The following is a 26,542-nucleotide window of genomic DNA, read 5'->3' on the forward strand; positions in this document are numbered from 1 at the left end:
TGGCGCTGTGGCTCAGTGTAGCCACCTTTCACTATATGCGACTGTGACGTATGTGTGTTGATATAATGTGCAACATGCAAAAGGCGTTTTCTTCTAGATTACAGCAATTTATATATAGCTGCTGCGAAAAATGGTCAGCACAAGAAACTCGTCACATTCAGCACTTCTCGGTTCTCTCTCACGTTTATTTTTTCTGACTGAATTAGTCGTACATTAACACCAGTAAGGGTAGGTTTACTGATCAAGAGCTTTCCGGAGTGCAACTCGTGTGTGGATTCACTGAATACAATGAAAGACCAGCACAATGATGCTATCCTGAGCTGTTCCCTCAGCGAAAGCAACCACCTCACATTACTTTCTACGTCTGAGGATTGTTGCATTACTCTGTTTTGCGTTGTTCGTTTTGGTGTTCACATATTACAGACTTTTTAAATTATTTTTACAGAAAAAATGTGACTGCGGCAAAAACTCGAACAAATCATTATTACTTTGTTACTCTGTAGCGTGCCATCGCAGACCACATTTCTCTTATAGTAAAATAACGCGACACCCTCGAACAATGTGCAAAATTTTGTCGGCGGAGTTCCGCTTCATGCTGCAAAACACAAGATGCAAATCACACAAGGAAGGTCCGAATTGAGACGGCTTGTAATACAATGAGCTACTCTTCGGTGTCGCGACAGCCACTAGGGCGCCGGTATCACAACCAGATGTCCTTCGGTTCTGTTCCGCACATGTGTCGCCGAGTTATTCTCGTCCGCTCTGTGGGAATGATACCTCCCACCTAGTTACTAACCGCTCGCGTCTGGGGTTTAATTCATCGCGCTGACGGTAGACCTCATGCCTGTCTTCACATAATTCTTGAGTGCAATTAAATGGTGATAGTCCTAATATTCATTCTGCTTATACTGCTACTGTGGCACAACCCACTGTCACTGTCAGAGGCGATAACATGTTGGTTAACATCTGCGTAGGTTTATTTGTTTGTTGATTTATGTGTGACATCTTCTCAGATCGGACAATTCAGACGCGAAAGTCTTCATCGTATTTGGAAATGTGAAAAAGAAAAGGAAGGTTAGAGCTAAACGTTTCGTACAAGAGGAGGTATTAGGACAGTCGGGGGCGAAGATGCGCACGGGGTAAAGATCAGAGTCTATAAAGTGTTTTTCCTACTTGTGAATGTAGTGTGGCAGCCCTGCATCTTCAGCTGAGAGCTCATATGCTGGAAGAATCAGGTGTGTTGTGCTAGTGGTTTGCGCTTTGAACCTTTCGAGATATGACGCGAAGTAGTTTTTTTTTTTTTTTTTGGACCTTTCGATTTAAGTATTTACAGTGCAACTAATGTTTATGCCTCTGCTATAACAAAATCCCAAAGATTTACCAATACCTTGTATGTGAGTACATAATCTAACTCACAGTTTAAGCTTAGTTACTAGTTTAGCAATTTGCCATATATGGCCGCTGATACCAGAAATTCGGAAATCAGCACCACGGGACAAAGATCCTAGGAACTAGCTCGGAAAAATGCCCGCATGCGTGCCTTTGCCTCAAAACGTTTGTCTTTTCTTTCTTCGGTTTTAACACTGAATGCGTAAGTTTGCTTAACATATTTAATGGAACTTAATTTATAGTTCACTATTTCACATCGAATGATTCAACATTAATAAGACTAGTTCAACTTCATGTTACGAAAAATACCAGAGAAAAACATCCTCCACGCCGTTGTCCTCTAAAACGTTAGTGCAGGCTAAGAAACAGACAGAAAATGGATCTTCCATTACAAATGCAGTTAAAAGGCTTGGATGTAATGAATCCACAGTATGCAAAACACTTACAACAAACTATAGAGTGGCATCATTGGGTCGTTGCAAGACAGTAATTTCTGAGACAGAGGAAACTGAACTGACGGAGCACTGCATCAATCTGGATTCTATGTTCCATGGCATTTCGTTTAAACACTTACCACATTTGGGATATCAGTTTGCAGAAAGTAACAGCGTAAACTAACCGCTTAATAAAGAAACGCAAGTGGAAGAGAAAGACTGGGCTCGCTCACTCATCGCTCGTCATAGTTTAAGTTTGAGGCAAACGAAGCAAATCAGTATCAGGGGATATAATGAGTTTCAATAAAGCACAAATGGAACTTTTTTCAGCACCTTGAAAACTTTGTAGTCTAACTATAATTTTTCGCCACGTCGCGTCTATAATGAAGACGAAACAGGAATACATACTGTAAGGGGAGAACTGCAGAAAAGTGTGGCAAGAAAAGGCGGTATAATAATAATAGGATGTGTTTTCTGTGTTAAAATATTTTGTGTTTAAGCTGGTGATATTAGTGTCATATTTTGATGTTTAAAATGATCTCGATGATTGAGACATTTGAGAAGACTGTGATAATGGTGATGCTTTTGATACAGTAAAACACTGCACAAGTTCATAATGGCAGTATCTGACAAATACTGCAATTCTCCCAGTCTGTTATAATTATTAAAATTTCTTTTTGTGGGGAATTTTTCCCCATAACGAAAGTATGTGTACCTTAGGCCAGTGGCAAAGATCCATTTCCTTCATTAGTAACATTTTGTTAAATATAACTTTAATATGTCACACAAGCAATCATGAACTTACGGTATCGTGTAGATTATGATCCTAGGCGTATTGCCTACAATTTTCTTCTCGTGTAAACAGAAAAGCAGAAGGGAAAAATAGAAAAGTGTTAAGTCCGAACCTTTGCCCTCGGCTACCTAACAGAGATGGAGCATAAGCACGGACAGAGCAAAGATGGGGAAGAAAATATTCAGTAAGAAACTATCTCGGCTGGGTTTGATGACCAGATATGGGTATGAGCGGTGGTCATCCCTCTCTAATAACCTCGTCTTGGTCCTTCCTTTATGCTATTTTCACTGCGCGAACTTACTTAATGACAAAAATAAAAATGGAAGTAAAATTTAATTGAAATAAATAGGTCTGGCACATTTGCTGATCATAATACGTCATCAGAACTACTACATTTATAACAATAAGCGAACAAAAGAACGAATAGGCCCTTTTGGGCTGGGATAGCCTTTATCCTGTAGTGGAACTAAAACATGTATTGGCTGAAATACAGTCAATAACAATGTTATGTAAGAAATAAGTCTTGTCGTGGTAGGAACCTCACATCTGGAGTTTTTTCTAGTTAGTAAACCACCGAGTGCTCAATGAATCTTGACTTCATTTGCATCCACCAGAGTCACCGTCCCAGTGGGATACTGAATCTTGGGTTGAAGAACGAAAACAAAGAGCTGTTGTCGAGAGTTTTCATAATTGCCGTACACAAAATCAGGTGATCAGAACGAGAAAAAAAGCTCAGTTATATACAGCTTCAAGTATAGGCCAACTTACGACAATAATTAGGTTACTTTGGACGAGGCAACAGGAACTTTTTTCTCAGTATGTGCTTTTAATGTGACGAAAACCACTGTCTGGGCTAAACTAATACCGCATTGTGATATACTTTTATGTTGTGACAAGAAAATAAAAGAAGAATTACAGGATCAGTCGAATGGAAGGAGCAATCTAACGAAAACAGAGAATGAATTGAGAGTAAAGTAAAAAGAAAAAAAGACGAAAGTAATGTGTAACAGAAGAAATGGGATGAGTGATAAACATCAAAATTGGAGACCTCGTAGAAGGCAAAGAGAAGGACTTGTGTGACCTTGGAAGCAAAACAACACATGTCGCACGAAGCAAGGAGACTATAAGAAGATGATTAGCACATAAAAAAGAGTGTATTATTCGCTAAAATATATTAGTAACACACACACACACAGGCAGAAATTTCTGAGAATGTACATTTCGTACTCTGCATTATGTGGAAGAAAACCAAGGGCTGTGGGAAAATCGCTGGCCGGAGTGGCCGAGCGGTTAAAGGCGCTACAGTCTGGAACCGCACGACCGCTACGGTCGCAGGTTCGAATCCTGCCTCGGGCATGGATGTGTGTGATGTCCTTAGGTTAGTTAGGTTTAAGTAGTTCTAGGTTCTAGGGGACTTATGACCACAGCAGTTGAGTCCCATAGTGCTCAGAGCCATTTGAACCATTTTCTGTGGGAAAATCGTAAAAGATGAGGATCGAAGGATTTTGGATATGGTGTTAGAGAAGAACAGTAAAAATTAACTGGACTGACAAGATAAGAAATGATGTGGTTCTCCTCAGGATAGTCGAGGAAAGGAACGTACGGAATACGCCAACAACAAGAAGGTACAGGATGGTATGAGATGTGTTAGGATATCAAGAAAAGACTTCCATCACGCTTCAGGGAGCCACAGAGGTCGAAAACTGTATTGAAGTAGAGCTACTAACTTTTACCACTCCTTAATATGCGACATCAATGCTAACTCCAAATTTGATGCTTGTTTTATTGAGGGAAGATCATGCACAACGCAGTAAGCAGAAAACTTATGTTAAGTAGTTTATTGTAAAAATAATGTATTAATAAATTTGTATGTAAATGAAATACTACCGAGATTGCTTAAGGACTGAGACAACATTCAAAATTTTAAACACTGAACATTAACATATGCTCTATGACAAAAAAAAAAAAGGAAAAAAAACGACACACCACGAAGGAATTACGCGAATGGGACGGAAATCGGTAGATGTGATGTACGTATACAGGAAAACTCATGATTACAATTAGAGAAAAATTTGATGATTAAATCAAGAGAAAGGCCTTCACAAGTAAAGCATGTCAATAACGAGTTGGTCCACCTCTGGACCCTACGCAAGCAGTTATTCGGCTTGGCGTTGACTGATACGAGTTGTTGGATGTCTTCCTGATGGATATCGTACCGAATTCTGTCCAACTGGTGCACTGGACCATCAAAGTAAAAAACGTCTACCTATTTCCTCTCCGTTCGGATAATTACTTCGAGGTGCGTCTTTTCTTTATTATTATTATTGTGCAATGTGATGGGTGCTCTGACACTTATATGTTCTCCCGTTAAGAGCACGTTAATCTTATTTACATTAACCTAGTAAATTGCCTACCGTTTACCTGTTCGTTTCCTAGAATTATCCTGCAGATAATTAATTATTCAGGATACGCAGACAAGTTTCCTGTCCCCTTCAAACTGTTTCAAAAGTTATACTACATCAGATAAATCAGACACAAGTAAATTAAATGATCAGGGTAAATTGGTACCTACGTAATAACAAATGCAGCTGTCTTCATCACATGTTTTTAAGATTGAACCCACAGATAATGAAATCATTGACAAATTAATGTTCTCAGAAATAATGTAGAGTACAGATTTTCCCTGTATTGGTACTGACTCTTCACTGCTTAGCTCAGCCCTGTTTAACACACGCGATCTGCTAGTACACACGAAATGACTGACATGACCGTTGTACGAAATATCAGAAGAAATTACTAACCCAGTAAGGAATGTGAAATCTCAGTGGCGAAAGAATAGTACTTGGAATCTCAGCAATTTACCATTACGTCCCTACACTGTCAGAGCGTACGCAGTATAACTGTAACCGTAGAAATGCGGCAGTACAGAGCGCTACTTCTCGGAAGAGGTCCGCGCCAACAGCACTCCTAGAGCGTGACTCGAGAACAATGGAGGGCTGACCGCGGTCCCAATACTGCTAGTCTGCCTCTAAACTCAAGAGCGAGCAGTGTTTTTGGTGAGGGAAGTGGCCTTTCCCGGAAGAACGCTGCCGCCGGCCTACAGGGGCACCGAAAATCTGTTGCCCGTTACCTGCCTAGCTGTGTAGATCGGCGTGCAGTGATATACGTCGTTTCTGTTCGTGGGATCTTAGTTGCCAGTGTCAGTGAGCTAACTTAGTATACTTACTGATATACTTCGATAAACGGAAGTGACGGATAATCGTGTACCATTGCAAGAAAATGCGTAGAATACGAAGAAGAGGAGGTATTTGCGGAGTAACGAGCGTTCGATCGTCTCTTATGTTATTACAGCGTGTATTAAAGAGGCGACCCAAAAAGAACTGTTGGCTAATATTACCAGTCCCAGTCAAAGGGTTGCAATTTATGCAAACGTCAGCCTCGTCCAATAGGACGCGTAAGGAAGGAACGCAAAAATAAGTCGCACGGTTTACTGGAATTTCCGCGGAGGAAAACTAATAATTTTGGGAGGAAACCCATCGTTATAGACAGTTTCAAAATCACGTAAAACCTTTGATGCTTATGGAACACTAAATCTCTATCTCGGCCACTATTCACCTGATTCTAAGACATATTGCTTAATACATGTGTGCAACAGCTATTCTGTACACTACTGAAATTTCCTTCAAAACATGTACACCAATTCTGGAATTCTAAGCAAAAAGATAGACATACGAGGTGCGTAAACATATCAGTTTTTATTTTTTCGTAAGAACTTTATTTGTTAATCTACGGCAATGTTATCCTCTTCAAAATATTCCCCGTTACATTGTAACCTCCCCACAAAATTTGTATAAATAATAATAATCAATATGATTCTAATTTTAGTGTAATCTCCCCACAAAAATTAAATAAAATGAATATTATGGATAGTGATTCTAATTTTTGTGTAACCTCAGAACAAAATTGGTTCCCATTTATAACCTCCCTACAGAAATTCATTCACATTTAACCTCCACACAAAATTTGTTTCCCATTTAATGTACCCACAAAATTCTTTTCTCATTTAATGTAAGCTCGAAACAGAAAAATTCCTAAACCTCGTAATAAAAAATTCAGTAACCTGGTAAATTTTGGACGACAGTAGTGCTGCGTCATGGCCCTGTAAGATCATTCTGAATAAAAAAAGGAAAAATTCTTACTTCAATAAAAACGGCGAATATATCTGCTCTTAATAAAATTTTTCCGGCACAGCTCTGTGCAATGCTGGCCGATAGATTTGTCATTTATGAAAGGAAGCAACAGATTTTTCTTTTGCAACAATAGGAATGATCATGGATTGGAGAAATTAGTAAATTCTTTAAACTGAAATGAATGCTTGTTAGAAATTACTTTATATGATAAAGATTATTATTAGGACATTTTTAAAAGATTTACATGGGAGTTCACATAATATTACTAGATATGCGCGAGGCTGCTTTGTACCTTATACAATAATACTCAGACTCCGGCATCGCTGCACCGCGACCGGCCCAGCCAACATGATACACTATAGCGCCCCAGAGCAGACTCCACACCAGACAAGCGCAGACTAGCCACAACTTACTGCTACAGCTACACAGTTCCTACTGCAGTCAACACTGCTCTCTGGTCAGCGATTCTCTTATACTTTGCATATCGCAGGCAGCGCATGAGCAATACATCGAAATTACATCTGCTCGGACCTATTACATAAAATTACATCTGCATTACATCCGCTCGGACCTCTTACAACATACTATACACTTACGCCAGTGCTTCTACCAATTCCCGAAACACTTTAGGCAGGCTGTACAAGTTCCTCTAGTGCGTTTCCTACAGCAAGTTTCAGTCCCCCCCTCCCTTTAAACATGATTTTCTTCCGTGCGCCGACCATCTGGAACTCAGATTTTGGTTTTGGCGTTTGCCTGAAGAGATTTAGAGAAAACCTAAATCTGCATGGCCGGATGCAGGTTTGAACGATCGTCCTCCCGAATGCGAGTCCAGCTATCATGTCCACAATTCGTAAGGAGCATGGCTCAATGACGGCAGGATGGAGGGGGTCAGCAGAATATCTGCTAACTGCCTGATAATAACACAGACGCAGATACTGACATACACGCACAACTTAGAAGCGACTTAGGTATTAAACACGTCAGTCAGACGTTGAAGATACCCTTCGCTCAAGAAGAAGCTGTTACAGCAATTCCCATGCTCAAAACTGGAAGGGACCTGGTCTGCATGGCGTCTACCCAGCGGTCGTGCGAATGATAGGTCCACTGGCCGCATAACTTAACGAGGCGTTGCGAATAGGTAGGATCCCAGCGGTATGGAAAACAGCACTAGTGATATTACTGATAAAAGACATTTACGAACCTGGAAGAGAAAATGGCTCTGAGCACTATGGGACTTAACATCTGAGGTCATCAGTCCTATAGACTTAGAACTACCTAAACCTAACTAACCTAAGGACGTCACACACATCCATGCCCGAGGCAGGATTCGAACCTGCGACCGTAGCAGCAGCGCGGTTCCCGACTGAAGCGCCTAGAACCGCTCGGCCACGACGGCCAGCGAACCTGGAAGTCAGATGAATGGCAGTCCCACTTGGAACAGTGCAAGGTGTGTTTACAGCATATTCCTAAGAGTTAGGAACGGGCTCAAATCGCGCAATATTGCCCCTGCTCGAGGTATGGTGCATCTATTAACAGGTCACTGTCCATATTCCAAACATCTGGATCGAGTGGGATATAGTAACACACCAATCTGTAAATGTTGAGAGGAAGATTTCGCTGATCATGTCGTTCTGAGATGCCCCCTTCGTCAGGTACAGAGAGACTGCAGATAATTAGGCTGCGATCTGCAAACAACTGTAAGTGAGCAAAACTTGTGGACGGAGGTCAGTATGAGAGCACTTCTGATATCTAAAAGCCAACTGCTTAACTTTCTGTCTATAAGATCAAGTGAAGTATCAAAATGATGTCAACAGGTCAGAAGAAGCATTTCCTCTATTATAGATAATAACAGGCACATACATATTTAATTAAGAGATACTTAAACACACACACACACACACACACACATATATATATATATATATATATATACACTCCTGGAAATGGAAAAAAGAACACATTGACACCGGTGTGTCAGACCCACCATACTTGCTCCGGACACTGCGAGAGGGCTGTACAAGCAATGATCACACGCACGGCACAGCGGACACACCAGAAACCGCGGTGTTGGCCGTCGAATGGCGCTAGCTGCGCAGCATTTGTGCACCGCCGCCGTCAGTGTCAGCCAGTTTGCCGTGGCATACGGAGCTCCATCGCAGTCTTTAACACTGGTAGCATGCCGCGACAGCGTGGACGTGAACCGTATGTGCAGTTGACGGACTTTGAGCGAGGGCGTATAGTGGGCATGCGGGAGGCCGGGTGGATGTACCGCCGAATTGCTCAACACGTGGGGCGTGAGGTCTCCACAGTACATCGATGTTGTCGCCAGTGGTCGGCGGAAGGTGCACGTGCCCGTCGACCTGGGACCGGACCGCAGCGACGCACGGATGCACGCCAAGACCGTAGGATCCTACGCAGTGCCGTAGGGGACCGCACCGCCACTTCCCAGCAAATTAGGGACACTGTTGCTCCTGGGGTATCGGCGAGGACCATTCGCAACCGTCTCCATGAAGCTGGGCTACGGTCCCGCACACCGTTAGGCCATCTTCCGCTCACGCCCCAACATCGTGCAGCCCGCCTCCAGTGGTGTCGCGACAGGCGTGAATGGAGGGACGAATGGAGACGTGTCGTCTTCAGGGATGAGACTCGCTTCTGCCTTGGTGCCAATGATGGTCGTATGCGTGTTTGGCGCCGTGCAGGTGAGCGCCATAATCAGGACTGCATACGACCGAGGCACACAGGGCCAACACCCGGCATCATGGTGTGGGGAGCGATCTCCTACACTGGCCATACACCACTGGTGATCGTCGAGAGGACACTGAATAGTGCACGGTTCATCCAAACCGTCATCGAACCCATCGTTCTACCATTCCTAGACCGGCAAGGGAACTTGCTGTTCCAACAGGACAATGCACGTCCGCATGTATCCCGTGCCACCCAACGTGCTCTAGAAGGTGTAAGTCAACTACCCTGGCCAACAAGATCTCCGGATCTGTCCCCCATTGAGCATGTTTGGGACTGGATGAAGCGTCGTCTCACGCGGTCTGCACGTCCAGCACGAACGCTGGTCCAACTGAGGCGCCAGGTGGAAATGGCATGGCAAGCCGTTCCACAGGACTACATCCAGCATCTCTACGATCGTCTCCATGGGAGAATAGCAGCCTGCATTGCTGCGAAAGGTGGATATACACTATACTAGTGCCGACATTGTGCATGCTCTGTTGCCTGTGTCTATGTGCCTGTGGTTCTGTCAGTGTGATCATGTGATGTATCTGACCCCAGGAATGTGTCAATAAAGTTTCCCCTTCCTGGGACAATGAATTCACGGTGTTCTTATTTCAATTTCCAGGAGTGTATATATATATATATATATATATATATATATACACACTCCTGGAAATGGAAAAAAGAACACATTGCATTGACACCGGTGTGTCAGACCCACCATACTTGCTCCGGACACTGCGAGAGGGCTGTACAAGCAATGATCACACGCACGGCACAGCGGACACACCAGGAACCGCGGTGTTGGCCGTCGAATGGCGCTAGCTGCGCAGCATTTGTGCACCGCCGCCGTCAGTGTCAGCCAGTTTGCGGTGGCATACGGAGCTCCATCGCAGTCTTTAACACTGGTAGCATGCCGCGACAGCGTGGACGTGAACCGTATGTGCAGTTGACGGACTTTGAGCGAGGGCGTATAGTGGGCATGCGGGAGGCCGGGTGGACGTACCGCCGAATTGCTCAACACGTGGGGCGTGAGGTCTCCACAGTACATCGATGTTGTCGCCAGTGGTCGGCGGAAGGTGCACGTGCGCGTCGACCTGGGACCGGACCGCAGCGACGCACGGATGCACGCCAAGACCGTAGGATCCTACGCAGTGCCGTAGGGGACCGCACCGCCACTTCCCAGGAAATTAGGGACACTGTTGCTCCTGGAGTATCGGCGAGGACCATTCGCAACCGTCTCCATGAAGCTGGGCTACGGTCCCGCACACCGTTAGGCCGTCTTCCGCTCACGCCCCAACATCGTGGTGTCGCGACAGGCGTGAATGGAGGGACGAATGGAGACGTGTCGTCTTCAGCGATGAGAGTCGCTTCTGCCTTGGTGCCAATGATGGTCGTATGCGTGTTTGGCGCCGTGCAGGTGAGCGCCACAATCAGGACTGCATACGACCGAGGCACACAGGGCCAACACCCGGCATCATGGTGTGGGGAGCGATCTCCTACACTGGCCGTACACCACTGGTGATCGTCGAGGGGACACTGAATAGTGCACGGTACATCCAAACCGTCATCGAACCCATCGTTCTACCATTCCTAGACCGGCAAGGGAACTTGCTGTTCCAACAGGACAATGCACGTCCGCATGTATCCCGTGCCACCCAACGTGCTCTAGAAGGTGTAAGTCAACTACCCTGGCCAGCAAGATCTCCGGATCTGTCCCCCATTGAGCATGTTTGAGACTGGATGAAGCGTCGTCTCACGCGGTCTGCACGTCCAGCACGAACGCTGGTCCAACTGAGGCGCCAGGTGGAAATGGCATGGCAAGCCGTTCCACGGGACTACATCCAGCATCTCTACGATCGTCTCCATGGGAGAATAGCAGCCTGCATTGCTGCGAAAGGTGGATATACACTGTACTAGTGCCGACATTGTGCATGCTCTGTTGCCTGTGTCTATGTGCCTGTGGTTCTGTCAGTGTGATCATGTATATATATATATATATATATATATATATATATATATATATATATATATATATATATATATATATATATATATATATACTCCTGGAAATTGAAATAAGAACACCGTGAATTCATTGTCCCAGGAAGGGGAAACTTTATTGACACATTCCTGGGGTCAGATACATCACATGATCACACTGACAGAACCACAGGCACATAGGCACAGGCAACAGAGCATGCACAATGTCGGCACTAGTACAGTGTATATCCACCTTTCGCAGCAATGCAGGCTGCTATTCTCCCATGGAGACGATCGTAGAGATGCTGGATGTAGTCCTGTGGAACGGCTTGCCATGCCATTTCCACCTGGCGCCTCAGTTGGACCAGCGTTCTTGCTGGACGTGCAGACCGCGTGAGACGACGCTTCATCCAGTCCCAAACATGCTCAATGGGGGACAGACCCGGAGATCTTGCTGGCCAGTGTAGTTGACTTACACCTTCTAGAGCACGTTGGGTGGCACGGGATACATGCGGACGTGCATTGTCCTGTTGGAACAGCAAGTTCCCTTGCCGGTCTAGGAATGGTAGAACGATGGGTTCGATGACGGTTTGGATGTACCGTGCACTATTCAGTGTCCCCTCGACGATCACCAGTGGTGTACGGCCAGTGTAGGAGATCGCTCCCCACACCATGATGCCGGGTGTTGGCCCTGTGTGCCTCGGTCGTATGCAGTCCTGATTGTGGCGCTCACCTGCACGGCGCCAAACACGCATACGACCATCATTGGCACCAAGGCAGAAGCGACTCTCATCGCTGAAGACGACACGTCTCCATTCGTCCCTCCATTCACGCCTGTCGCGACACCACTGGAGGCGGGCTGCACGATGTTGGGGCGTGAGCGGAAGACGGCCTAACGGTGTGCGGGACCGTAGCCCAGCTTCATGGAGACGGTTGCGAATGGTCCTCGCCGATACCCCAGGAGCAACAGTGTCCCTAATTTGCTGGGAAGTGGCGGTGCGGTCCCCTACGGCACTGCGTAGGATCCTACGGTCTTGGCGTGCATCCGTGCGTCGCTGCGGTCCGGTCCCAGGTCGACGGGCACGTGCACCTTCCGCCGACCACTGGCGACAACATCGATGTACAGTGGAGACCTCACGCCCCACGTGTTGAGCAATTCGGCGGTACGTCCACCCGGCCTCCCGCATGCCCACTATACGCCCTCGCTCAAAGTCCGTCAACTGCACATACGGTTCACGTCCACGCTGTCGCGGCATGCTACCAGTGTTAAAGACTGCGATGGAGCTCCGTATGCCACGGCAAACTGGCTGACACAGACGGCGGCGGTGCACAAATGCTGCGCAGCTAGCGCCATTCGACGGCCAACACCGCGGTTCCTGGTGTGTCCGCTGTGCCGTGCGTGTGATCATTGCTTGTACAGCCCTCTCGCAGTGTCCGGAGCAAGTATGGTGGGTCTGACACACCGGTGTCAATGCAATGTGTTCTTTTTTCCATTTCCAGGAGTGTACAACCAACATAACGTAGATGTGCTGTAGGACCTCTAAACACCAAAACCCCGTGGGGTACAGTCGTTTGACTACACACAATGGGTACTGCAAGAGACTACTAGAGACCAAAGGTCTTTATGGCAGTCAGTCTAAGCGTCAACTAATATCGTCATACCAAACATATTAGGAAACACGTTCTTAGCAATGAGACATCCCATAACACTCATAAACTAACCTTAATTACAACAAGTGACATTCCAAAAGTTCTGAGAAAATGGATTATTTTGCATATATCGTACAGCAATCCTTAGTCAAAATTAAATACTTGAGACAATATATGGAGTTACAAAGCTGTACGGCAATTGGAAAAAAAGTTTTTCGCTCTCGAAAAGGTTTTCCATCCACGTGCTGAACGTCGCTCAACTCCGAGTGGCTCTGGAAACTGGATATTGGACGAACCAGTAAAAAAAACGCGGTTGACGGCAACAAGCACTCTACGGAAATCTCGACATTAACAGCGAATCACCAGTAATATCATTGTTCTCGTAACACATCAACAGCTACGTGTACACAAATTTGAACTGTAAATGACATGACCGACGTCGTCGGTCTGGACCTGGATTCAAACCCAGCACCGTTGCTAACTAAGCTAAGCTTTGGCTCTTTGGCTCTGAGCACTATGGGACTTAACATCTGAGGTCATCAGTCCCCTAGAACTTAGAACTACTCAAACCTAACTAACCTAAGGACATCACACACACCCATGCCCGAGGCAGGATTCGAACCTGCGACCGTAGCGGTCGCGCGGTTCCGGACTGAAGCGCCTAGAACCGCATGGCCACGCCGGCCGGCAGCTAAGCTTTGTTTGTGCCTTATTGAGACCCGATCACTAGGCATAAAGAGACGTGAAGTATAGACGTTTGCACCAGTATCAGTTATCAATTCAGATCCTGAAAATAAAAGTGAAAATGTTTGTCCTGAACTGGGAATCCTGTCATAATAGTTACCTTCTTGGGAACTACCCCCAACGACGTTTAATATGGCGTCATTCATAAGGAACAAGGTATGCTCATGTTTAAAATTGAAATGCCATCATGTAAAGCTTGTGACAGGGATGCGAACCCAGCACCTAATCGGATTGTTAACGAAGTACGTAAAATCAGAAGTTAAATATCAAATGTTTTCACCAATAGCGAGATGTTGGAACCTTAAATGACGATAGAATTGTTTTTGCCTGACTGGGATTCGAACCCAGCATCTAGCGCCGTTGTTTTCTAGCCAGGAATAGACGATAAATAGCTACTGTTCGTTCACCAGTAGCGAGATGTGCGCATGTTTAGCTAGACATGAGGCGACGAAAAGTTCTGTGTTGAATGCAATTCAGACCTCGCACACGTGGTCATGAAGACGCTTTAACTATCAAATTCCTTTCCTATAATAGCTAGGAGTGGCATGTTTGTACTTTCAATTGTGTGACGGAAAATACTTTGCAGGCTAGAAGTTGAATCCACAACATATCGTCGTTGGTGATCACAACGAACACAACGTCAAACCCAAAGCCGTTTTCGCCAGTAGGATGGAGAGGAATGTTTGAACTTGAAAACATGTAAGGAAACGTTTGATCTTGTAATGTTGTGATAAAAAGCTCATCATGTGGCTGTGAGTTGAAACGAACACTTTACAGCTGACAACGCACGAAGAGACGTTGAAAGTGCAACTATTTTTCACTAGTAGTTCGGAGTGCACATGCTAGGGCTTGAAATGAAATAATGAATATTTTGTGCTGATCAGGATTCGAAACCAGATAGGTGCCTTTCGAGGAGGCCTAAAAGAGTTTGCAATCTTGGGGAACACAGTGAAATATAATTCGAATCCCATTCCAGCACCACAATTTTCAACGTCTCAGTTTCAAAAAAAGAAAGAGCCTTGTGAACTTACATGGCCATTGGTTCATTAAATGAAATACGTTTTCTAGTTAAGATGGTTTGCTGGTGACAGAGTCTCTGCCTTCTGGGGTTTCTCCATTCGTCACAGCTCAAACGAATGCCGCTCTGTCCCCGTCGGCAACGAAGGGATGTTATCTTTACTGCGGATATTGAACTACTGAGCTTACTGGCGTTCTGCACTTGTCGTTACTAGGGGCGAAGGAGAGTCACTTGTGTGTGTTAAAATCTACGCCTGACGTGAGATGTGAACCTACACGTTTTACACATCAATACAAGATTAATCCACCAGACCACAGGACCCCCTGCCAAGCACATAATTATGAATTGCAGAGTATTCATTTAGATGTAGATGCAGATGTCAAGGGACGGGTAACAGGTAGGAGGGCGGGATCTGGAGATGGATAGAAGTGGGGAAATGCAAAATATAAGCGTGAATTGCTTGCAATGTATTGCTTCCTTAGATGTGTGCCACAGTTCGTTTTATCTTAGGACCGAGAGATAAGGAAGGACTGTTTTCAGAACGAAGAATGTGTTATAGGGAAGGAGAGATCAAAGAATTCGATTTCATAGGTATTGAGAGGAATGATAGAGAGTAAAGACAGCAGCAATTAAAAGAGAAAATGTAGCGTCAATGGAAACCGCTAGATTTGTTTATAAAGTTTTGGGGGAATGGAATAGAAGGGCACTTGCGGCGATAGTGTCAGAGAGAGAGAGTGTGTAAGAGAGAATAGAGGATATATTAACAACGAGGAAACATAATATGAAATCGTTTGCGTATTGTGTGGAGGACGGAGGGTGTATTCATGGATGGAGGGGAAGAGAGAGATGTATTTGAAATAACAAAAACTACTGTGACAGAGTCCATCTACGCTGATTAGTTTGTAAGTATCTAGACAGGGCATAAATGAAATCAAAATAGAATTTTTTAACAAACTGTATATTCAAACGAAACTCACTTGAATTAAAAAGGCAACTCAAAGGAAAACTAACCCATATTGTATCTTTTCTGTTGCCACGCGATCTTCCACTAGCTCCCAATGAGGAAAAATGACGAAAAAGAAGACATAACAAAACATTTTAAGGACTGTAATATTTTATCCAGAATGCTTCATTATTTTGTACTTCTATAATGCGTCTTGGCATAGAATGTATAAGCCATCGGACGCAACAGCCTGAAGAAGCAACTTCCTCCCAGGCTTCCAGGACGCAGTCCCAAAGAACGTCCGCAGTAGTTGGTTGGTTTCGTGGCCAGTTCTCTGTTAATGTTCTGGCGACCTCAGCCCACATGTTTTTCATGGGGTTCATATCAGCCGCCCGTGACGGCCAGTCCATGACGTTGACGCCAATCGTGGAGAGCCGCTGCTGAACAAATGCGGACTTGTGAATGGGAGAATGGTCCTCTTGCAATGTGACGCCCCTTCTGCGTACAGCATTCGCACTGACGGAAACGTCACATTTTCCAATATGTGGGCATACTGCACGCTATCCAGATCCTCCACCATCTCGTTGCAGTGGTATATGGTACGCCATACCGTCTGCCAGCTTCTCTGATGGAACATCCTCCTTCTTCAATGAGAGCGACGACTCTATCTCTACATCTACATCTACATACATACTCCGCAGTCCACCATACGGTGCGTGGCGGAGGGTACTTCGTACCACAACTAGCATTTTCTCTCTTTGTTCCTCTCCCAAACAGAACGAGGGAAAAATTACTGCCTATATGCCTCTGTACGAGCCCCAATCTCTCTTATCTTATCTTTGTGGTCTTTCCGCGAAATGTTAAGTTGGTGGCAGTAAAATTGTACTGCAGTCAGCCTCAAATGCTGGTTCTCTAAATTTCCTCAGTAGCGATTCACGAAAAGAACGCCTCCTTTCCTCTAGAGACTCCCACCCGAGTTCCTGAAGCATTTCCGTAACACTCGCGTGATGATCGAACCTACCAGTAACAAATCTAGCGGCCTGCCCCTAAACTGCTTCTATTTCCTCCCTAAATCCAACCTGATAGGGACCCCAAACGCTCGAGCAGTACTCAAGAATAGGTCGTGTTAGTGTTTTATAAGCGGTCTCCTTTACAGATGAACCACATCTTCCCAAAATTCTACCAATGAACCGAAGACGACTATCCGCCTTCCCCACAACTGCCATTACATGCTTGTCCCACTTCATATCACTCTGCAATGTTACGCCCAAATATTTAATCGACGTGACTGTGTCAAGCGCTCCACTACTAATGGAGTATTCAAACATTACAGGATTCTTTTTCCTATTCATCTGCATTAATTTACATTTATCTATATTTAGAGTTAGCTGCCATTCTTTACACCAATCACAAATCCTGTGCAAGTCATCTTGTATCCTCCTACAGTTACTCAACGACGACACCTTCCCGTACACCACAGCATCATCAGCAAACAGCCGCACATCCAAAAGGTCATTTATGTAGATAGAAAACAACAGCGAACCTAGCACACTTCCCTGGGGCACTCCAGATGATACCCTCACCTCCGATGAACACTCACCATCGAGGAAAACGTACTGGGTTCCATTACTTAAGAAGTCTTCGAGCCACTCACATACTTGGGAACCAATCCCATATGCTCGTACCTTAGTTAGGAGTCTGCAGTGGGGCACCGAGTCAAACGCTTTCCGGAAGCCAAGGAATATGGCATCTGTCTGATACCCTTCATTCATGGTTCGCAAGATATCATGTGAAAAAAGGGTGAGTTGCGTTTCGCAGGAGCGATGCTTTCTAAAGCCGTGCTGATGCATGGACAGCAACTTCTCTGTCTCAAGGAAATTCATTATATTCGAACTGAGAATATGTTCGAGAATCCTGCAACAAACCGATGTCAAGGAAATTCATTATATTCGAACTGAGAGTATGTTCGAGAATCCTGCAACAAACCGATGTTAAGGATATTAGTCTGTAATTTTGAGGATCCGTCCTTCTACCTTTCTTATATACAGGCGTCACCTGCGCCTGTTTCCAGACGCTCGGGACTTTACGTTGGGCAAGAGATTCGCGATAAATGCAAGCTACGTAAGGAGCCAATGCAGTAGAGTACTCTCTGTAAAACTGAATTGGAATCCCATCAGGACCTTGCGATTTATTTATTTTCAACCCATTCAGCTGCTTCACAACCCCTGGGATGTCTATCACAATGTCCTCCATACGGGAATCTGTGCAAGACTCAAACGACGGTATGTTTGTACGATCCTCCTGCGTGAAAGATTTCTCAAATGCTAAATTTAAAATTTCAGTTTTCGTTTTGCTGTCTTCCGTTGCCAGGCCAGACTGATCAGTGAGTGACTGGATGGAAGCCTTCGACCCGCTTACCGATTTTACGTAAGACCAGAATTTCCTTGGGTTTTCAGCAAGATCTTTTGCTAAGGTATGACGGTGGTAGTGGTTGAATGCTTCACGTATCGCTCTTTTTACAGCAGCACGAATCTCTACTAACTTTTGCCTGTCCTCATTCTCCCGATCTAACTTGTACCGCGAGTGCAACTGCCTTTGCTTCCTGAGCATTCTCCGAATTGCGCTGTTAAACCACGGTGGGTCTTTTCCGTCCGTAACCCACTTTTTCGGCACATACTTGTCCAATGCGTGATTTACAATGTGTTTAAAATTTGCCCATAATTCTACCACGTCCATCATACCGGAAGTAAATGAAGTCGATTCATTTACTAAGTAGGATGCTAACAACTGCTTATCTGCTCTTTCTAGTAAGTATACCCTCCTAGCCTTCTTGACGACTTTTTAACTTTCGTAACCATAGTCGTAATGACAACATCATGATCGCTAATCCCTGTCTCAACACTGACACTGTCGATGAGGTCTGGTCTGTTAGTGGCTACCAGATCTAAAATACACTCCTGGAAATGGAAAAAAGAACACATTGACACCGGTGTGTCAGACCCACCATACTTGCTCCGGACACTGCGAGAGGGCTGTACAAGCAATGATCACACGCACGGCACAGCGGACACACCAGGAACCGCGGTGTTGGCCGTCGAATGGCGCTAGCTGCGCAGCATTTGTGCACCGCCGCCGTCAGTGTCAGCCAGTTTGCCGTGGCATACGGAGCTCCATCGCAGTCTTTAACACTGGTAGCATGCCGCGACAGCGTGGACGTGAACCGTATGTGCAGTTGACGGACTTTGAGCGAGGGCGTATAGTGGGCATGCGGGAGGCCGGGTGGACGTACCGCCGAATTGCTCAACACGTGGGGCGTGAGGTCTCCACAGTACATCGATGTTGTCGCCAGTGGTCGGCGGAAGGTGCACGTGCCCGTCGACCTGGGACCGGACCGCAGCGACGCACGGATGCACGCCAAGACCGTAGGATCCTACGCAGTGCCGTAGGGGACCGCACCGCCACTTCCCAGCAAATTAGGGACACTGTTGCTCCTGGGGTATCGGCGAGGACCATTCGCAACCGTCTCCATGAAGCTGGGCTACGGTCCCGCACACCGTTAGGCCGTCTTCCGCTCACGCCCCAACATCGTGCAGCCCGCCTCCAGTGGTGTCGCGACAGGCGTGAATGGAGGGACGAATGGAGACGTGTCGTCTTCAGCGATGAGAGTCGCTTCTGCCTTGGTGCCAATGATGGTCGTATGCGTGTTTGGCGCCGTGCAGGTGAGCGCCACAATCAGGACTGCATACGACCGAGGCATACAGGGCCAACACCCGGCATCATGGTGTGGGGAGCGATCTCCTACACTGGCCGTACACCACTGGTGATCGTCGAGGGGACACTGAATAGTGCACGGTACATCCAAACCGTCATCGAACCCATCGTTCTACCATTCCTAGACCGGCAAGGGAACTTGCTGTTCCAACAGGACAATGCACGTCCGCATGTATCCCGTGCCACCCAACGTGCTCTAGAAGGTGTAAGTCAACTACCCTGGCCAGCAAGATCTCCGGATCTGTCCCCCATTGAGCATGTTTGGGACTGGATGAAGCGTCGTCTCACGCGGTCTGCACGTCCAGCACGAACGCTGGTCCAACTGAGGCGCCAGGTGGAAATGGCATGGCAAGCCGTTCCACAGGACTACATCCAGCATCTCTACGATCGTCTCCATGGGAGAATAGCAGCCTGCATTACTGCGAAAGGTGGATATACACTGTACTAGTGCCGACATTGTGCATGCTCTGTTGCCTGTGTCTATGTGCCTGTGGTTCTGTCAGTGTGATCATGTGATGTATCTGACCCAGGAATGTGTCAATAAAGTTTCCCCTTCCTGGGACAATGAATTCACGGTGTTCTTATTTCAATTTCCAGGAGTGTATTTCCATTAGGCGTTGGCTGCCGATTTAGCTGCTCAAGAAAGTTTTCGGATAATGTGTTCAAAAGTAATTCACACGACGGCTTGTCTGTACCATCTGTAATGAATCCATAGACATCCCAGTCTATACTAGGTAGGTTGAAGTCGCCTCCGACTAATATAGCATGATCCGGGTACTTCTGCGATACAGAGTGTAGACTCCCTTTGAATGATTCTAGAACTGTCACAGTGGAACTGGTGGCCGGTAATAACAGCCCACAATTAACTTTATTTCCCCTAGCCCTGTTAACCGTGTCCAGATAACTTCACAATCACACTCTACTTCGACCTCAGTACACACAATATTTTTGTCAACTGCAATGAAGACACCACCTCCTACGGTGTCTAATCTGTCTTTTCGATACACGTTCCAACCCTCACTAAATATTTCAGAACTTCCTATCTCAGGGTTCAGCCATGTCTCAGTCCCGAGAATAATTTTCGCGCCACACGCTTCCTGGCGGGCAGTAAATTCAGGAACTTTATTCCGAACACTGAAAATTTACTGCTAATATCTTGATAGCTGAACTGTCCTTATACTGAGCGCGTCCTGATTTCCCTGCCTGCACGTCGACTGGTGAGTGTTCATCAGGACACCTCGCACTACTGCCTAGCCTAAAAAACTCCCATGTGCACGCCACCAGTACTCTGCTACCCGAGTAGCCGCTTCCTTTGCGTAGTGCACCCCTGACCTATCTAGAGGCGTCCTACAATTTCCCACCCAATAGTGCAAGTCTAGAAATATGCAGCCAAGATCGTCACAGAGTCGATGAAGCCTCTGGTTCAGACCCTCCGCTCGGCTCCAAACCAAAGGACCCAGATCCACTCTGGGAACAATGCTGCAAACAGAGAGCTCTGCTTGCACCCCGCGTGCGAGGCCAGCGGTCTTCACCAAATCCGCCAGCCGCCTGTACGAACTGAGGATCGCCTCAGAACCCAAGCGACAGGCATCATTGGTGCCGACGTGAGCAACTACTTGCAGACGACTGCGCCCCGTACGCTCGATAGCCGCAGGCAAGGCCGCCTCCACATCTCGGATGAGGCCCCCCAGCAGGCCAACCGAGTGCACGTTGGATTTCTTTCCAGCCCTGTACGCTTTTTCCCTAAGGGGCCCCATCATCCGCCTAACGTTGGAGCTCCCAATAACCAGCAAGCCGGCCAGCCTCCACATTGGCCCTCCGCCTCGAGCGACGCGAATGAGTTGCAGTCCGCCACTCACCCTGAGGTGAGGGCGTCCCCAACGCGCCGGGTACACCAGAAGGTGCCTCGGCGGCTGAGTCAGCGGACGCAGCAAGCGACACCTGGGGTGTCTCAAGCGACGCGCCAGACCCTCCGCCGTCGCTGCACCTCGAGGCAGCAGCCTGAAGGCGGCTGACCGTGGCCAACAGCACGCTCAGCTGCTCGCGAACCGCGGCCAGCTCCTCCTGCGCCCGCACACAGCACGCACACATATCTAACGACTCTGCGAATTTCTACTCTACGGCTATCAATAAGCAACATCACTCCTCTCAAATACGAGAATACGCAAGGATTTTATGTAATTAAATATGCAAGCGCACAAACACTCGGAAAGAAATTAAGAATCAAACTACAAAACACATATGAAAGCTAAATATGCACCGCTACTGCACTGCTGCTGCACTGATACTTCACCAGCGGCTGCTCAAGGCTCACTGAGCTGTGTCAAAAGCGCACTGGCTGTCCAAAACAAACAACTGATTAACGACTCCGCAAATTTATCTCTACAGCTATCAATAAGCAATATTACTCCTCTCAAATACGAGAATACGCAAGGATTTTATGTAATTAAATATACAAGAGCACAAACACTCGGAAAGAAATTAAGAATCAAACTACACTCCTGGAAATTGAAATAAGAACACCATGAATTCATTGTCCCAGGAAGGGGAAACTTTATTGACACATTCCTGGGGTCAGATACATCACATGATCACACTGACAGAACCACAGGCACATAGACACAGGCAACAGAGCATGCACAATGTCGGCACTAGTACAGTGTATATCCACCTTTCGCAGCAATGCAGGCTGCTATTCTCCCATGGAGACGATCGTAGAGTTGCTGGATGTAGTCCTGTGGAACGGCTTGCCATGCCATTTCCACCTGGCGCCTCAGTTGGACCAGCGTTCGTGCTGGACGTGCAGACCGCGTGAGACGACGCTTCATCCAGTCCCAAACATGCTCAATGGGGGACAGATCCGGAGATCTTGCTGGCCAGGGTAGTTGACTTACACCTTCTTGAGCACGTTGGGTGGCACGGGATACATGCGGACGTGCATTGTCCTGTTGGAACAGCAAGTTCCCTTGCCGGTCTAGGAATGGTAGAACGATGGGTTCGATGACGGTTTGGATGTACCGTGCACTATTCAGTGTCCCCTCGACGATCACCAGTGGTGTACGGCCAGTGTAGGAGATCGCTCCCCACACCATGATGCCGGGTGTTGGCCCTGTGTGCCTCGGTCGTATGCAGTCCTGATTGTGGCGCTCACCTGCACGGCGCCAAACACGCATACGACCATCATTGGCACCAAGGCAGAAGCGACTCTCATTGCTGAAGACGACACGTCTCCATTCGTCCCTCCATTCACGCCTGTCGCGACACCACTGGAGGCGGGCTGCACGATGTTGGGGCGTGAGCGGAAGACGGCCTAACGGTGTGCGGGACCGTAGCCCAGCTTCATGGAGACGGTTGCGAATGGTCCTCGCCGATACCCCAGGAGCAACAGTGTCCCTAATTTGCTGGGAAGTGGCGGTGCGGTCCCCTACGGCACTGCGTAGGATCCTACGGTCTTGGCGTGCATCCGTGCGTCGCTGCGGTCCGGTCCCAGGTCGACGGGCACGTGCACCTTCCGCCGACCACTGGCGACAACATCGATGTACTGTGGAGACCTCACGCCCCACGTGTTGAGCAAATCGGCGGTACGTCCACCCGGCCTCCCGCATGCCCACTGCTGTGCCGTGCGTGTGATCATTGCTTGTACAGCCCTCTCGCAGTGTCCGGAGCAAGTATGGTGGGTCTGACACACCGGTGTCAATGTGTTCTTTTTTCCATTTCCAGGAGTGTACAAAACAAATATGAAAGCTAAATATGCGACTCGCTACTGCACTGCTGCTGCACTAATACTTCACCAACGGCTGCTCAAGGCTCAAGGCTATCTCGAATAGACCTCTCCCTGTGAGCCATTACGGCAGACAGCCTGATGTGTATTTTTTTTTTCCTTTATTGGGTTTCGATTCCCCCTAAAGGGGGCGGGCTAGCAGCAGCTTAATACACCGCTCTTCAGCCTACAGAATTTGTTTTAAAAAGATGAAGATAATAAAAAATAATAACAGTTGGCGATAAAATCGGTGACTTAAATGTAAAAATGGCAGAAAATTCTGGAGCATAAAACATAAAACACAGGGTCTATGAAGCTAATAAAACACACAGGAAGCAGAAAAACAATAGACAGACAATTAAAAAAACACGGCGACAGTCTGGGTTCTGTTCGCAAGAGATATAAAAAGCACACCCAGCGACAGCACGATTTCTGTTCGCAACACTGTGGAAGGACGCACAACACCGAACACTCACGTAAACACTGCGCTAAAAGTTGGCACAAATACGACATACCACACCCGAGAGCAGGTGGGGGGAAACTGGTCAGATGACGGGAAAAAGGGGGGGGGGGAAGGAGAGGAAAAGTGAAGGGGGAGGGGGGAAAGGAGCCAATGGAAGAGGAGGATCCATAAGAGGGGTGGTGGGTGCTAAGCAGACGGGCCAGGGATTGGGGAAGGCAGAGGAGGGGAGTACAAAAGGACTCGGCGGGGGGGGGGGGAGAGAAAGGAGATGATAGGCGGGGAGAAAACACAGGATGGAAGGGGGGAGGAAGAGGGAGCCCAGGGAAAGGACAGAGGAAAGGAGGGGGGGTTGAGGATCAGAGTTGATAGGAAGGATAAATGGAGGGAGAGAGTTCATCATCCGGGAGGGGGAGCTGATGGAAGCCACCTTGGGAAAGGAGATGTAGGGTGTAGAGATGGAGGGTAGGGGGGACACAACAGTGAAGACGTGGCAGGGGGCGGGGATGGGAGAGGAGAGGAGCAACTAGGGGGTGAGGGGGTTCAAGACGGCGGGAGGTGTAGAGGATGCAGATATGTTCGAGGAATAGAAGCAGATGGGGGAAAGGAAGGAGATCATAGACGATCCGCGTGGGGGACGGGAGGCGTATACGGAAGGCGAGGTGGAGTGCATGACGCTCAAGGATTTGGAGGGACTTATAGAATTTGGGGGGGGGGGGCAGATATCCAGGCAGGACTGGCATAACAGAGGATGGGACGGATTAAGGATTTGTAGGTGTGGAGGATGGTAGAGGGGTGCAACCCCCACGTCCGGCCAGAGAGGAGTTTGAGGAGTCGGAGGCGGTTGTGCCTGATGTATATTTCTGCTTGCCGCTCTTATACTGATGCCAGGAGAGGAGGTAAACATATTTACGTCAAACGGAGCGGCAGAGGCAGAGGCATGCGGCGCAGCCGTGCTGGCTCGTCCTGGGCTGTTGGCCCACCAACGCCACCGCCAGCTCGCTCACTTGCGTCTCGCCTCGGCCAGCCTGGCTGGCCCCTAGCTCGCGAGCCACGGCTAGTACAGACCCGGGCCGCAAGGCCACCATCACCCCTTGAAGGATAAAAAAAAATGGCTCTGAGCACTATGGGACTTAACATCTGTGGTCATTAGTCCCCTAGAACTTAGAACTACTTCAAACCTAACTAACCTAAGGACATCACACACATCCATGCCCGAGGCAGGATTCGAACCTGCGACCGTAGCAGTCGCGCGGTTCCGGACTGAGCGCCTAGAACCGCCTTGAAGGATCAAAAGTTACACCTAACCTACCCAAGTCTGTAGTATAAACTAACGCAGCTACAGGTATTATGCTATAACACGTGCAGGCACACCTACAGTTGACGATTCGTTCAAATATTTGACGAACAATACGTTCAAAAATACATTCATTTTAAACATAGCTACGACAAAATATTTCACCTAGCTAGCAATAGCATGACGCAGGAAACTATTCTTTCTTGTAAGCGCTTTGCATTAGAAGTAGCCCTAAGAAAACGTGTATTCAGCCACGACAACTAAGCGGAATTAAAAGTAAACAGGTTTGGCGGCAGCTTCTCCAAATAATAGTATATAATATACGTTTCGTGCACTTATAACATGTACTCAGTGTTTCTGAAACAATACGTGCTGCACGACGGAGATTACTTTCTGCTGAGGCACTTTATTTACATCTCAATGATACACGACTACTAGAGAACATTGCTCTTTACGGCGTCAATCCACTTGTAAATTAACACCATGATATCGCAGATATTAGGCAACACGTTACTAGGGATGATAAAGGCCTTAAGGTTTGCAACTAAACATGCTACTCCTAGCTACTACTGAATAACAATTTGATTATTAACGTGTCTTCATAACCATGTGTGCGGCGTTCGACTCCCAGTGGCATAGACGTTGTCGTCGCTAGTTAAACGTGCGCACATCTCGCTAATGGTGGACTAACATTGAACATTTCTCGTCTGTTCCTGGTTAGACAACGACAGCGGTAGGCGCCGGGTTCGAATCCCGGTCAGGCAATACAACTTAAGTCGTCATTTAAGGTTCCAACCTCACTATTGGTGACAAACTGTGATATCTACATTCTGATTTTACGTACTTATTCAACAATCCGATTAGGTCCTGGATTCGCATCCTTGTCACTAGCATTACATGATGGCATTTCAATTTTAAACAAAGGAACAAAGGATGCACATCCTTTGTTCCTTGACAATGCAACAATATACAACGTCTTTCGAGGTTAATTACCAAGAAGGTAATTGTCATGTTAGGGTTCCTGGTTTCATACAAACATTATCGTCATTTTCGTTCAAGTTGAGAATTGATAACTGATACTGGTGCAAACGTCAATATTTGATGTCTCTTTCTGCCTAGTGATCGAGTCTCGATAAGGCACAAAGCTTTGGTTGGTTAACAATGGCTTTACGTTCTGGGTTTGCATCCGGATCCAGAACGAAGACGTTATTCATGTCATTTAAAGTACAACTTTGTGTACAGGTAACTGTTGATGAATAATGTGAACAATGATATTACTTGTGATTTCCGTAGAGTGCTTGCCGCCGTTAATCACGTTTTTTTTTAACTGCTTAGTATTACATAAAGTTGATGCGAAACCACTCCCCGTTGAACGTTGAACGACGT

The sequence above is a fragment of the Schistocerca cancellata genome, chromosome 3, assembly GCF_023864275.1.
Source record: "Schistocerca cancellata isolate TAMUIC-IGC-003103 chromosome 3, iqSchCanc2.1, whole genome shotgun sequence".
Lineage (NCBI taxonomy): Eukaryota > Metazoa > Arthropoda > Insecta > Orthoptera > Acrididae > Schistocerca > Schistocerca cancellata.